At 37.3% G+C, this 15,058-nt stretch overlaps 1 protein-coding gene across 3 annotated transcripts in view; it reads left to right on the top strand.

The window, feature by feature from the left end:
• Positions 1 to 279: 279 nt before the first annotated feature.
• LIMA1 (LIM domain and actin binding 1) overlaps positions 280 to 15,058 on the top strand; it is a 109,084-nt gene continuing 94,305 nt past the window's right edge. For 2 of the 3 annotated variants that reach the window (XM_072654653.1, XM_072654651.1), the window contains exon 1: positions 4,187 to 4,344. The gene's annotated coding sequence lies outside the window, so the exon portion shown is untranslated. Of the gene's footprint in view, positions 412 to 4,186; positions 4,345 to 15,058 lie in introns of those variants that run through there. The other variant, XM_072654652.1, reaches the window with a different exon arrangement.

Genomic DNA, 15,058 nt, shown 5'->3' with positions numbered 1-15,058 from the left:
AAATTGTAACAATTCTCTTATTAAAAAATTAGCTTGAAGCCCCAATCCCAGGTTATTAAATTATAAATATCTTACAAGCTGACTAAACCTTTTTTCCCATAAGCAGTTGCTCATTTCTCCATGTATCAAACTTCTAATCTTGACTATGTTCAAATATCAAAGTTACTGACTACACAGTTTATAGACAATGTAACAAATAATGACCCAAAGACATAAAAAATAATTTACAATGTTTTAGTTGTGAGGAAGGTCATAGCCTGATTCACCTCAAACTATCATTGTAAACCAGAGATGACTTCTGAAAACACCAACCCACTGTTCAGTCTACTCAGAATATGAATTCAAGTGTTTCTTCAACAGCTCTCTTCATTTTCTTCACAGCATAAAGGGAGAAGCAATTCTCTCCAGAAAGTAAGTTCTCTTCATCTTTTTCTGTCTTCTCTGTAACTGCTAATAGTCTTCCCAGAATAGACTCCTTATGGAATAGATGGTTAATTTGCTAACCACTCAATGTTCTAAAGTCTCTTAAAAATGCAGTAAAAGTATTTATAGTGTCTGTGGGAAAGACTATTGAAGTTTTGGTTAGACTAGGATTGAATGAAGGTTTTTTTAAAGGATGATATGTGAGGATATTTCTAAGCAAAAAGAGAGGAGAGAAAAAGGGGATGACTGAAGGGACATGCTCAGCAGCAGACAAAGAGTTGAGGATCAAAGGTACAAAGAGAGAAGCTGAATTTGAAGAAGGGACACTTCTTAAAAAAAAAAAGATTTTATTTGTTTTAATCAGTCAATATTCACCTTTTTGTCCTCATATCCAAACCTCCAAAAACCATTACAAACAGGTATAATCAATGAAACCAAATTTCTAAGTTGACCAGGTCAAAAAAAATTATTTCATTCTGTGTTCTGAGTACTTCACTTCTCTATTAGCAGGTGGATAGCATTGCTTCATCATTTGTCCTCTGGAATCCTTTTTGGTCATTATGCTGATAAGAGTTCAGCACAATAGGATTTCATCACATTTATATACTGTGTTCATTTATTCTGCACTGTGTGGACACTCTCTCAGATTCCCAATCTTTGATACTTCCAAAAGAGCTACAAGTATTTTTATTCATCCTTAGAGTTAGTTTTGCTTAGGACTAATCCCTACCTTAATCTACCCTCACATTGATTCCCCCTCCTTCTTGTCCCCTTTTCCTAATGTTGAGTTAAATGTTTTTCTGTGCCCAACTCCGTGTGTGTGTCTGCGTGTGTGTGTGTGTGTGTGTGTGTGTGTGTGTGTGTGTGTGTGTGTATACTTTCTTTGATTAGTCCAGATGAGATTTAGGCTAAAGTGTTACCCAGTCCCTCTCATCCCCTGCTCCTTGTTTGTTTAGATATCTTCTTGTTCACTCGGATTATATAAATTTCCCCTAACCTTCCTTTCTCTTTCCCACTCCCACCTCAATGTATTCCTCTTCTCTCTCTCTTTCCATTTTTTCCCTTAAGATCATCAAGAAACAACAGAATACTCCCATGTTATTGTTCAATGTCTGACTCTTCATGACCCCCTTTTGGGGTTTTCTTGGCAATGATACTGGAGTGGTTTGCCATTTCCTTCTCCAGCTCATTTTACAGATGAGGAAATGGAAGCAAGCAGGGTTAAGTGACTTGCCCAGGGTCACACAGCTAGTAAGTGTCTGAGGCAACATTTGAACTCAGAAAGAGGAGTCTTCTTGACTCCAGGCCCCAAGTTCTATCCACTGCACCATGTAGGCTGCCCTAATGCTCCCAGACTTTGACTAATAAAACTCCCTGAGAGTGATCACTTATATCAGATCTCCATTAATCTGAATTTAAGAAGTTTATCCTTGTTTAGTTTTTTATTGTTATTTTTCATGTTTATCCTTTTATGTTTCTTTTCCCTCCTATGTTTGAACTTCAAAGTTTCCTTGAAGCTCTGGTATTCTCATCAGGAATGCTTGAAAGTCCTCTATTAAAGGTCCATCCCTCCATAACACTGTACTTAGTTTTCCTGGGCAGGCTATTTTTGGCTTTCACACCACTGCTTTCTGGAATATCATATTCCAACTTCTCTGCTCCTTTATAGCAGTGGTAGCTGCATTGTATGAGATCCTGACCATGGCTCTGTGATATTTGAATTCTTTCTGGTTGCTTGCAGTATTTTTGCTTTGCAGTATTTCCAGAACCTGGAAGTTGTGGATTCTGACTATGATGTTCCTGGGAGGTTCATTTTGGAATGTCTTTCAGGAAGTGACCAGTGGAGAGAAAGCCTCTTGTTTCATGGAATAAGATGCTTGGCTCCTGTATCTTCTACACCATTCAGGATATGCTATAGACCATCATTTGTGAAATTATGCCTATTTCTTTCTCAAACTTTTATCAAAGATGTCCTCCATGCACATATAGATTATTTTCTAAAGATTTCATAGAGACAATAAGAAAAGCATATGGATTGGCAATTGCTAATTTATTCTTTTATTGGGGTAATAATGTCTAAAATGTTTTCCAAGCCTACACACATACACACACACGTACACACATACCATGCCTACAGTATAAAGTGTATATACACATGTATATATGTGTATATACACATACATGTGGAGTAACTTTTGCTAACAATGAGTCATTTCTTTTGACTGGACCTCCAGGGGGAAGAAACATTACAGATTAGGTTTTTGGAAGATGGAAGAAATAAATTGGCTTTCCTTAATGGCTATGGGCTTCAGTCTCAGTTTTCCCTACACATTCTTTCTTGACCACTGCTTTCCCGTAAACTGCAACAGTTCCTATTTCCTCCTCTCCAAAAACTTCTTTTACCATAATTTGTGGCAAAGAGGAGTTGCTAATCGTAGGAGGGGCTGGACAGAAAAGCCCTTCTAATTCCATGTCTCAACTGCCATAGCAGACTTGGAGTATTAAAAGGAGGGGAGTAAGGGAAAGCAGAATAAAATGAAAGCCATTCAAGAAAATCTCAAACCTGTTCTAGCTCCTCTCAAGTCCTGTGCCCTTCTCTCCACCATTATACTGTAAACTCTTAAAGAGTTCTTTCTCTTTCTTCCCCTGGATCTACCAACATAGCACAACACAGAGAGGGCTCTGTTGGATGTGAATGTTCAACAAACAAGCCTAACAGCTGCTTTGGGTAGCTGCTGTGAACCTGCAGTAGGCAATCTGGGAAGTTTCACAATGTTCAACTGCACCTGGCGTAGGAAGAAGCCAGGGAGCTTATTATGGGCCAAAAAAGGCAAGGTTCTTTGTCTCTTCTAGGGTTGAGTTATAAAATATTAGGGACTGGAAGAAGCCTTAAACACAACAGTGTGGTGGAAAGGGAATGGATGTAGAGGTAGAAGTCCTGGGTTTGAATTCCAAGCAGCGATGCACAGTGGAAAGTGTGATATCAGGTCAGAAGACCTAGGATAAATTTCCACATTCCCTCTGTGACCTGGGCTAGTCGCTTCAGCTGTCTAACGCCTTAGTTTCTCCATCTGCGAAGTTAAGAGGGTTGAACTAGATGGGCTTCTGAGGTCCCTTCAGTTTGGCTTCTTCCTCTCAATCTACCCTTCTAACACTGCTTTGGGAAGGCCTTTAGCCCTCTCCGGGCTGTCTTCATCTATAAGGCAATTGGAGTAGACTTCTCACTGGGAAGATGCCTTCCAGCTCTGCCTTCGGTATGCCAGCTCATGTAGGCCAACTCTTTCATCTTCCAGTGACGAAGCGGAGCCGCAGGAAGGGGAGGTGAAGCCTCAGTGAGATGGTGGGAAGACTGGGCTTCATACCCGGCTCCCTAGGCACCTCAGACTGCAAACCCTGGTTTTGGAGGCAGCTAGAATGCACGCTGGATAAAACGCTGGGCTCCGCCGGGGTCTTAGGCTGCGCCAACCTGGCCAAGCCTTCTCTCCTTCTTCCCTCAGCTGGGGACATTGGTATGGCAGGAGCTGGCTCCAGCACGCCTCTGGGATTTTATATATATAAAGAAATATATATATACACACACATTCACATATAAATTACATATATGTAAGGAAGGGCGATGCCTGCCTGGGCCCCGCAGCTCCGGGGAAGGCGCGCGTACCCGCGGGGAAGGCGCGGGCACAGCCCCGGGCGTGCGCGCCCCCGCGCCGGGGAACGTCAGAGGCACGGGCTGGGCGGAACGTGCTCGTGCCCTCGGGCGATGGGCGGGGCTGGGGGCGCGGCCGGGAGCCAGGCTGGGGCGGGGCTGCCGGCGCGGTGGGTGCGGCCGCCCGGGTGGTTACAGGTGCGTCGCGGGAGCCCGAGCGCGAAGGAGCGGTAGCGGGGTGGACTGCAGCGCGGAGTCTGAGGCAGCCGGTGAGCCAGGTAGGTGCCTCCCCTCTCCGAGACATTCTCTTTCTAACCCGAGGGTCGAAGGCGACCCTTCTACTGGAGAGGCCTCAAGGTGGGGGAGGTGGGGTGCGAAGCAGGTGCGCCCCTCCTAACTGCGCATGCCCCCCAGGGGGGTGGCGCGGAGGGGAAAGCGGTGTCCACTGGCTGGGCACGCTACTGCGGGGGTGGGGTGGGGGTGGGGATAAGAGGAAAAGCATTCCGTTGTCTGGGGGAGACGGTTGGGGCTCTGGAAGGTTGCACCCTGACCCCCCCACGAATGTTCATTTTCTCCCTTTCACCTGCGTGTAAGGTTTGAAGAGGAAAATAGAAGCCAAGTAAAACTCAAAGCCAAATTCTCCTCCCAGTGACTCGTACCTACCCCTGCTTCTTTGTATATGTACCCAGTTATCTTTGATTTCCCAGTCCCGCACTCCTTCTAGTCTTTGTCATGGGGCGGCCTCTAGATATTGGAGACTTTACAGCCAGGAAGAGGACGTGTATCTGTGAGTGGGGTGGGGGGCGTATCTATATAGTACTGGGCATTCCAATACCACCTATCTCTTAGGTATCTAGGTGTTAATATAAGGTAACAGTATACTCATGGCCACACCTACTAAGCTCAAAGATGAAGATGTTAGGAATAAACCACTCTTACCGTCTTGTTGGTGCTTCTGAACAGTTGTGTTTATTAACAACATCCATTAAAGATATTTATTTCAACCATTCCCCTATTCCTAACGGCCCCTCTTACTATAATACATTTTAGTTGGTCTCACTTTGAAAAATATGCCTAAGGTAGCAGTGCCTGAAGAATGCTAGTTTTAGAAAAGGAGGATTTTCTTTGTATGGAAAGTGTTCCTCATTTCTTTCATTCATTGCATAGGGTTGAAACCAAAAGAGAGAAATATGTAATTTATCATCTTTTATTAACTGATGGGTATTGGTATTAGGTAGCTGCTTTAGTAAAGAGAGGTGACGTTTTATTTCCTCTTCACATGTTTTCACCTTGTGAATATCAGTGGATATCTATTAAATCTATTTGTCATTTCCCTATTTCTTAACTTGTCCCATCTAAGTCTGTAGACTTTTTGAGTGCTAGAATCAGGCTAATTAATTAACCTGTCTCCACCTCCACCCTGCTATTAAGCCTATGAGGATTTAGTAAATATGTAGCAGTAGTTATTTTCATTCTTAATTATGCCCTGGAAGTACATGTTACATATTGGTCCCTGAATTGTAAACTATCTCTGGCAAGGGAAATAGATTGGCAACATTAGTAACTGAAAGGTGGCTGGTGCCATCTTGTGAAAAGGAATTGTTGCATATTGATTGACTCCATCTAGGATTTTAACTTTGTATATTTAGTTTTTGTTCCTGATTTTGGTTAAAGGTTGAGACAGAATTTCAAACTTCTGATCACGTTTTAAAAAGAAAACGTCAAAAGTGAAACTTTTAACTGGAAACTCTAATGCAATTAAGTTCTTGTGTAGAGGATATCTTTCTTATGGGTTTTTATTAAACCAAGTCTCTTCCTAGTTGAATATGCTTGTTGGAACTGCTTTTACAGTTATAGTTTTGGGGATACCACATGTACTGTAGATCCATGTGACTGAGAGAATGCTGCTTTCAAAGAAAAGAGGTTTTTTGGAAGTATGAAAAGTATTCCTTTCCTTCCCTGTATGTGTGTTGTACAGAGAACACACACCTGCATCTTATCATTTTGTATCAGTGGATAGATAAGCATATTGCTAATAAAATTTACGTAATGAGAATATAGGCTATAATGAGAGATAATTGTTTTCTTTTGTAATTTGAGCTATGGTACTCTTATTCCAAGATGCATCTCTCCTCTCTTCCACTTTCTATTCTGGGAGGAATGTTTTCTACATAATTTGTGTATTTACATTAATGATGCTATTTTCTCAAACAGTTTTCAAGTTAATTCTAATTATTACACCTCTTTGAGATGCCGTTTTTTTCCTTTCATGTTTTGTCATCAATATGTAATAATGAATATAGATAACTTTATGCCAGAAAAAGTACCTTAAAGAGAAGGCATACATACAGATCCAAGAGAAGGTATGAGGGTGATGGAGAGTTAATATGGTGCAGTGGAAACAGTGTTGGTTTGTAGTCTAAAGGTCTGGATTTGAATCCCAGTCTTTTGTTTCTATAAATTGAAATTATTGTACAAGATGACTCTTCAGATCCTTTTCAGTACTAATCTATAATCCTCTGGTAAGAACTAGTTAGTAAAATGACCTCCAGGCCACAATTTTAAGATTTTTTTTTCTTTTTCTTATTTTAAAATTAGTTATTAACTTGAAAAACATTAGCAAATGTGAACATTTTCATATACAAAGTCCTGCCTCTGACACAAGGCTGTGACCTGGGATATTTATCCAAGGTCATTTAAATCATTTAAATTCCCAGGGCCCCAGGAAAATCTCTTTGATAATAAACCAAAACAGTTGCTAACCTGCATTGGTAGGAGTTTGCAATAAAATCACAGATCCAATTTAAAAAAATGATAGCACCAACACTAACTATCCTGCTTGTCATTGTGCTCTTCTGAAATTCTTTCTGCTCTTTTGTATATTTTAAAATATTTATTTTGTACATTTTAAAATATTTCATGTTGCTCTTTTATTTCTCCTTTTCTTTTACATCATCATTATTTCTGTCTTCACTTCCTTTCTAACTCTCCCTCAAATAACAAGTGTAATCAAACAAAAAAAAATTCATGCATTGGTTGTGTCTGAAAATGTTATGTCTCAGAATCCTGCCCCTAGCGTCACCTCTGCCAAGATGTGGGAAGCAAGATACAGCATTAGTGTTCTAGAGGTGAGGTTGGTTATTAGATTGCTCAAAGTTCTTACGTTTTTTCCGTTTCTTTTCCTTTGCTATATTATGTTAGGCATTATGTAAACTGACCTCCAGGTTGTGCGCACTCTATATCAGCTCATGCACATCTTCCCAGTTTCTCTAAAACCATCCTCTTCATCTTTTCTTTCCACACATTGATCTCTTGTTACGTTTGTATTTGATATTTTGTTCAGGCATTCCCCAGTTGATGGGCACCCACTTATTTTTCAGTTCTTTGCTACAACAAAAATGGCTGCTTTAAATATTTTTATACATATGGATTCTTTCCCCTCATCTTTGATGTCTTGGGAGAGAATATCATATCAGCTGATAATCATCAGTTAACTGAGAAAAATTTCATGACATAATTAAATGCATATTACTCTGAAATGGATCATGTATATAGATTAAAACTATCACCTTTAATGGAACATGTACAGCTTTTAGTTTTTCTTAATAAAAACATTTTCTGAGGAAAAAACAATGATTTGAACTTATAAATATTTCAAAAGAGCTGTAATTTCATTGGTTCAGATACGCTTTCCACCACACTCTCCATAATCTTTGTGGGTTACAGCGACCAAAAAAAAGTATTAGTTACTGAGTAGTCAGCCTTCTAGTGATGAACCTCTGAGAACTTAGGAAAATGGGAGTCCATGGTCAAAATCTTTCCCTTTGGATTGGTAGGACCTGCTGGAAATTGTGTTCCCCATTGACATACACACTGAAAATTCAGCCTGATCTCCAGGACAATATAAGGCATAAGGGAGGATTTCATTTATGATGTAGTATCATGTGAGGCTAAAATACTTAATATTTGGTTATTTTTAAACTGCTACACTCTAAAATTACACATTAAAATATATTAAACTTTAGAAGTCTAAATCCTTTCATTTGTACCAGCTCTGTGGATACATGCTTCACAGCTGTGAGCAAATAAATGTGATGATGTGGCTCAATGACCAATGGTACTCTTAGTACCGGGACGCTGACACAGTTACACTGTAATTGGACTCTCAGTCCTCAAGACTCAAGCAGGTGATTGTATTAATGCAGATGTCTGTTCCTTTTACAAAAAGGGCAGGGTTTTAACCAACAAAAAATCCATTATTCCGCTTGTTAAATGCTCTTTTTACATTTAAAATCTGTAGACTACCTATTTCTATTCATTATACATTCTTACAGTTAATATGTGTACTATAGTACCAAAACATTTTATTCTTTACCTTTTAATGATTTATTTAATCATATCATAAAATGTAGAATATCTAGGTTTAAAAAGTGCTACCTTTTAGGAGAAAAGAGGAAAGGAGGAAAAATATGACTTTTCCCTTCCATTGGCCTTTGTCCTCTCCCTCTGGCCCCACACTTTTAAGAGCAAGTATGGAACTGTTTATTTCCTTATTTATTCAGTAGCAAATCTAAAGTTTAGAAAACTTTCCAACCACCCACCATAACAGGTCTTTTCTTGTTACATGCTCTTGGTTTTAGATTTCCAAAATAATTTTTACTTTTTTTCTCCAAAGATGAAGAGTAATATAATGTAAGAAATATAAGACCATGATAGTCTAACAAGAAAATTTAACCATTATATATGACATTTGTACTTGCATTTTTTTCAAGTATCTTAGGAGTTATAAAATTTATACAGCAGTGGAAAGAGCACTCCACTGAAGTTCACAAAAGCAACACCTTACTGCATATGTCATAATAAATTCCAAATAAATTTGAAAGGTCTCTTCACTTTAAAAAGACCATTAGAGGATAATGGAAGGAGGTCCCTTGTGCAATATTGGCTAAGGGAAGAGTTCTTAACTATACAAGGAATAGAAGTGATCTTAGAAGAGAAAATGGACAGTTTGGCTTTTGCATTTTTAAAACTGAAGAATTTAGTTGGGGGAGACATCTTTATTGCAAATTTTGGTAAATGCCTGATATACAAAATATTCATGGATTCAGTGCATCTATATAAGAATAAGAGCCAATCTCTAGTAATCCTAACTATGTTGAGTTTGCTTTTACAAAAGATTTTCAATTTATGTAATCAAAATTGTCCATTTTATTCTTTACCTTCATTTTATCCCTTGTTTTGGAAAGAATTCTCCTGGTTACAGTTGTCCAAAATTACTTCCTTCCATTTATCTTTAACTTTTAAAAATGGTATGTGACGTTTTATATTTAGATAATGTGTTCATTTGGAATTTATTATGGCATAAGATACTACTCTTTCCATTATACAGTGCTGTGCAGATTTTTTTTTACCTGAAAATGAGACTTGCTAAAGCACAAATAAGATTGTCCTGAGAATATACTGCATATTGGTGATTGTAAAGTGCACTTGTTATTCACACTAAGTTTCTTAGATTGTGTATATTATAAAGTTTTAGGAATAAGTAAAAATGAATATGGGCCCTGGAGTCAGGAAAAAAGGAATAAGTAAAAATTATTGTGGAAATCTAAAATGGTCAGAGGATATGAATGGACAGTTTTCAAAAGAAGAAATGTAATTTATCAACAACTTTTTGAGAGAATGCTCAAAAATCACATAATAGTAGAAATGCAAATTAAAACAACTGTCAGGTTGACAAAAATTTTAAAAAGTAAAAATGATAAATTGGTAAGATTGTGAAGACAGGCACACTAACAAATTATTTTTAGCAAAAATGTAAATTGGGTCAATTATTCTGGAAAATATGTTGAATTTTACCTAAAAAGTCATGAAACTCTTTATACCTTTTGAGTCAGCAATACTAGGCATGTACTCTAAGGGGATAAAATAGAGAGGAAAACATTCCAGAGATACGAAAATAGCAGCACCTTTTTGTTTTTTTGTAAATACATTTTATTACTGTGTATTGTTTTTACGTCACCTAGATTTCCCCTGAATCTCTCTTCCTTTCTTTTCAGAGGAGACATTACTTATAACAAAGATTCCCTTAAAAGGAAAAGAAGAAGAAAATTTAGCAAAGTTAATCAATAAATTGAAAAAAAAAAAGCTGACATTTTGAGCAGTGTTCCCAAATAGGGACACTTCCCCACCTCTGCAAAGACATGGGTGGGACTTGTCTTCTCATATTTCTTCTTTAGGGCCAAACTTGTTCTTTGTCATTTTGCAACATTCACTTTGGATTGTTTTGTTGTTGCTCTTTCCATTTACATGTGGTTACTGTGTATGTCTTGGTTCTACTTACTTCACTGTGCATCAGTTCGTGTAAATCTTTCCATGCTTTTCTTTTCACAGTATTTGATGGTCTTTGCAGCACAGTAATATTCCATAGCATTAATGTATCATAGTTTATCTAGTCATTTCCCAATTGATGTATTTACTTTTTTTCTCCAGTCCTTTGCTACCACAACTAAGTGTTTGTATAAGATTTTAGTGTATATGAAGTTTTTCTTTTTGTCAGTGACCTCCTTGAGCTATATATGCCAAGTAGTGGAATCTTTGCGTCAAAGATAGTGAACATTTAATCCACTTTATGTATGTAGTTCCAAATTGCTTTCCACAGTGGTTGTACTAATTCATAGTTCCACCAGCAAAGCACCAAAGTAGGCCTGCCTGCTCTTCCAAACATTGACTGTTCCCATCTTTTGTCATTTTTGCTGATTTGCTGAAAACTTCATAGTTGTTTTGATGTGTTGTTTCTCTTATTATTAATGGGGAAACATTCTTAGATAATGGTTAATAGTTTACCATTCCTTTTTTGAGGACTATTTGTTCATATCTTTGACCACCTCTCTGTAAGGGAATGGCTATTGGACATATGTATTTCTGGTGAGGGTACGTGTGTGTGTATGTATGCATGTATATGTGAATATGCATATAGATATGTATTGAACAAACAGTAGTTTTTGTAGTAGCAATGAAGTGAAAACAAAATAGATGCCTATCAGTTAAGGAATGGCTGGTGAAATTGTGATATGTAAATATAATGGAATAGTATTATCCAATAGAAATAATGAATTGAGAAAAGCTTGGGAAACCTCTTATGAACTTACATAGAAAAATGAGCCGAACCAGGTGAACAATTTGCACAGTGAGCATCATAATGTAAAGGAAAAAAAACACTGAAAGACTTCGAAACTTTAAATACTGTAGTGACTAACCAATCATGACTTCAGATGACTTATAGTGAAGCATGGCTCTTCTTGGCAGAGAAGTGGTGAACTCTAGAGACGCAGAATGAGGCATAAGTTTTCACATGAACAATATTAATTTGTTTTGCTTGACTGTACTTATTTCTTACAATGGAGGAGCATTCTCTGGGACTAAGGAAAAATGACAGAGATGTTAAACCACCAAAAAAAAAAAGCGTGTGTGGGGGAAGCATCAATAATTTTCAAAAGAACACTTGATTTAGAGTGAGAGTACCAGGTTCAAGTTCTGTTTCTACTATTTATTACTTCTGGGAACTGGGACCTGTTTCCGTCTCAGTTTAATTGATTGTAAAATAAGGGAATTGGATAAGATGTTCTCTCAAGTCCTACATGCCTTAATGGTAATAATAAATAATAACAAATGGTCCTACTAAAATAACCAGAATCTCTTCTGTGAGGCAATTTCCACAGCAGGAAAAAACAATTTTTATGGAATATTTTATCAGTAGTAACATGATAAGGTCCAGGTTCCCTGACGGGAATCATTGCATAAATTTGTTATCTTTAAGTAATGTCTGAGCTGCCATTTGGATTAGGAGGGAGGATTTAAGGGTCAGGTTTACTATGCTGTAAGCAGGACTGGTGCCATTCTTGTTTACAGCTTCTGAGCAGCACTTCACTGAAAGATCGTCACCGTTGGGCAACATATCTGGTAACCATGCATTTTTTGGTGGATGCTACAGGAATGTTGAGGAAGACAAAGGGAAGATGGATCATAAAGAAGAAAGGAAACAAACACTGTGCCTGGCACTGCTAAGTGCTTTACAGATATTTTCTCATTTAATCATAAGTAACTCATCTGAGCTCTCAGTTTGCACTTTATTTTAGTGGACATGATCAAAAAAGCCTTACTTGAATGAGGGAGAAGTGAGGTTTTTTTGTCCCTTTTCTTCAGGATAGCTTTTGTATGTCAAAAGGGAAAGAGTCCTTTCCCCCCTCAAGAATGTATTCATTTAAACATATTCATTTAGGTGTTTTGCTATGTATTCTTCTAATAAGATATTTTTTCTTAAAGAAGTTATCTTCCTAATTTGTGTGCTATATGTTTTCTCCTAATTAAGCAACAGCTATTAATTGAATGTTGACTTTTCAACAGCTTAAATATTTACTAGAGTAGGGATACAAAGAAATGAAATAAAGTGAAATTTGCTTTGTTTAAATTACTGATATTTTAAAAAGGAGAAACAAGATATTTGTGAATCTATGCAAGAGATATTAAGGGTCCAGACTAGGGTGGTAGTAGTGGTTTACATAGAGAAATGAATGTAAGAGGATGGAAGAAAACTTGGCAACTGATTGGATATGATTGAAGTAGAAGGAAGCTTAGAGGTACTTAAATAAAAAGTCATATGTGACAAATATAAAGGAGCGGTCTAGAGAAAGTCATTTGAGGAGAGGAGAACTTATATTTTCCTGAGGAGATCTCAACAAGCTTCATGAAGGTGGTGTTATACCTGAATTAGGCCTTGAACAGGGGAGGGATTTGAGAGGCAGAGATGGTAGAAGACCTGCTAGAGCCATGACCTGAGCCTTTGCTAATGACATGGAGACAAGATGCAGCAAGAAGAGAATGGAGGTCCGTGTGTAGTCTGGTCTGGTTGGAATATAAGAATGCTTGAAGGATAGTTTTGCATGATAGAGTTTTCCAGGTAAGTGGGAACGAGATTGTGCATAGCCTTGAATATTAGGCTACATTTCTAGTCATTCAGTTGGTATTGCTGAGCTTCTGAAGGTTTTTGAACAGAGGAATGTATTATACTATTGGGTTTTTATGGTAAAGAAGAGATTGAAGGCAGTCAGGAAGACCAGTTAGGGGTGGTTGTAATAATAAGTACACCAGAGCAGTGAAGGATGCAGATGAAGAGTAAGATTTGATCTTATTCAGGCAACAGAATTAACACTTGTGAAACAACAGTGAACAGTACCAGCAGAGTATATTTGTGTTAAATTGTGTCTGTGCTGTAGGACAAGCATCTCAAATTCTAGGTTTGAACTGCATCTAATAGCCACTTCCCATGTTCCCCATATACAGACCCTTTAGTCAGATATACAACAAAGTTTTTGCTTGTTTTGAAAATAACTAGAGTAACTAGAACTTGAGTAACTAGTTTTCAGTAACTAGAGCTTTAAATAAAAAGGATTTTCTAGTTAATCAGAAGATGTAATTACAATTCCTCTATTCTTTTAGTATTCTCCTTAATTTAAATGTTACTGGAACTAGGTCCAAATAACTTATTTTTCAGTTCTACTTTCTCCAGAATCTGGTTTGAAAAATGTTTAGGAAAACTGAATACTTTAAAGATATTTTTGTGGTGTATTTTTTTGTCTAGCATTTAGAAGATGAAATAATCAACAATGTTAATTTTATATTTTATAACTGGAAAGGGTCGTTAGAAATTGTCTAGTACAATCCTTTCATTTTAAAGATAAGGAAACTGATTTTTTTCATAGTTCTCAATCCTTTAAAAATATTGCTAAATGGCCACTATGCTGACTTGGTCTTTTCTGAGGCAATACAGTACTTTTGTTTCATGCTCTATCTGAGCTATCTACATTTGTCCTCAATTGGAGCAATTATTGTGTATTTACTGCTGGAATTTTTTATAGAAGGCAACCTGACTGGTATACATTTCTTTTGTTTAAAGGGCGTGATTAAGTTTATCTTAACTGGCTCTTTATATTGTGCAAGCCTTAAAACCAACAAGTGAACTAAAATTTCAGACAGTAGTTGAAGCCAATCCTTTCCTGGAAATGGTCTGAGGTGAAACTAAGAAGCCTTATACTTGGAGAGAACTTAATTATTAATCAGAAAAGACCTGTATAGAAAGGTGGCAATATCACTAGGGGAGTAGCTTGTTAAATCTAGTCTTTGTGCTTTTGAAATTTTTAGAGGAAGAATCCAAGCTAGTTATCTTTATTCAACAGATACTCATTTGTATAGCTGTGACTGATGAACTTGATAAGTAAATGATGAGTGAGAATTCTAGGTTAATGCTTCAACAAATATTTATTGCACATTTACTGTACCCAGAGCATTGTTATCTGACTCATTGCTTTTGCAGGGTATGGTGCAAAGATTAAGAACAGAACTGGCCCTGCAAACTTACATGTAGTTTGTGTGACCGCTCCAGTAATTTGTAAATTTTTCTTTTCTTGGACCTCTATTTTTGTGTTTTAGTCCAGTGTCTTTACCCCTAAATAATTTTGCCATGTTGTCTCTGTGTAGGAAGACATTTATTCATTAATGCCTAAAACCATATTGAATCATCCTTGCCCTTACATTGAATTAGTTAATTTTCAACTCTCTGGGAAAGCATCTAAATCACCTTTACCAAATGACATTATTTGGGAGTGAGATGGAGTTAAAATTAATTCCAAATAACTTGGATTAGCCCTGGTGAGGTCTCTTAGTATAAAACAGACTAGAAAGATTTAGTTAGTTCTTAGGTTCTAGGTTGTCTTAGTAATCTGAAATGTAGAACTTTAGATGTTTCACTTGTGTAAACGATGTGGATGATGCTTAACATAGTAATGCAAAATGAATATTTTAAGCAGCAAAGATATTCAGTAGGAAGGAAATTCAAGGGAAGGTAGACTGTAGTAGAGTTGTGGTTATATGATTTTCATCTTGAAGTATTTACAAAGAGGTTGGGTTGTGCTTTTATATTTGTCTTTTATAAGCTAC

The sequence above is a fragment of the Notamacropus eugenii genome, chromosome 3, assembly GCF_028372415.1.
Source record: "Notamacropus eugenii isolate mMacEug1 chromosome 3, mMacEug1.pri_v2, whole genome shotgun sequence".
NCBI lineage: Eukaryota > Metazoa > Chordata > Mammalia > Diprotodontia > Macropodidae > Notamacropus > Notamacropus eugenii.
The sequence above is the reverse complement of the archived record's forward strand: the minus strand, read 5'-3'. Positions and strand labels throughout refer to the sequence as shown.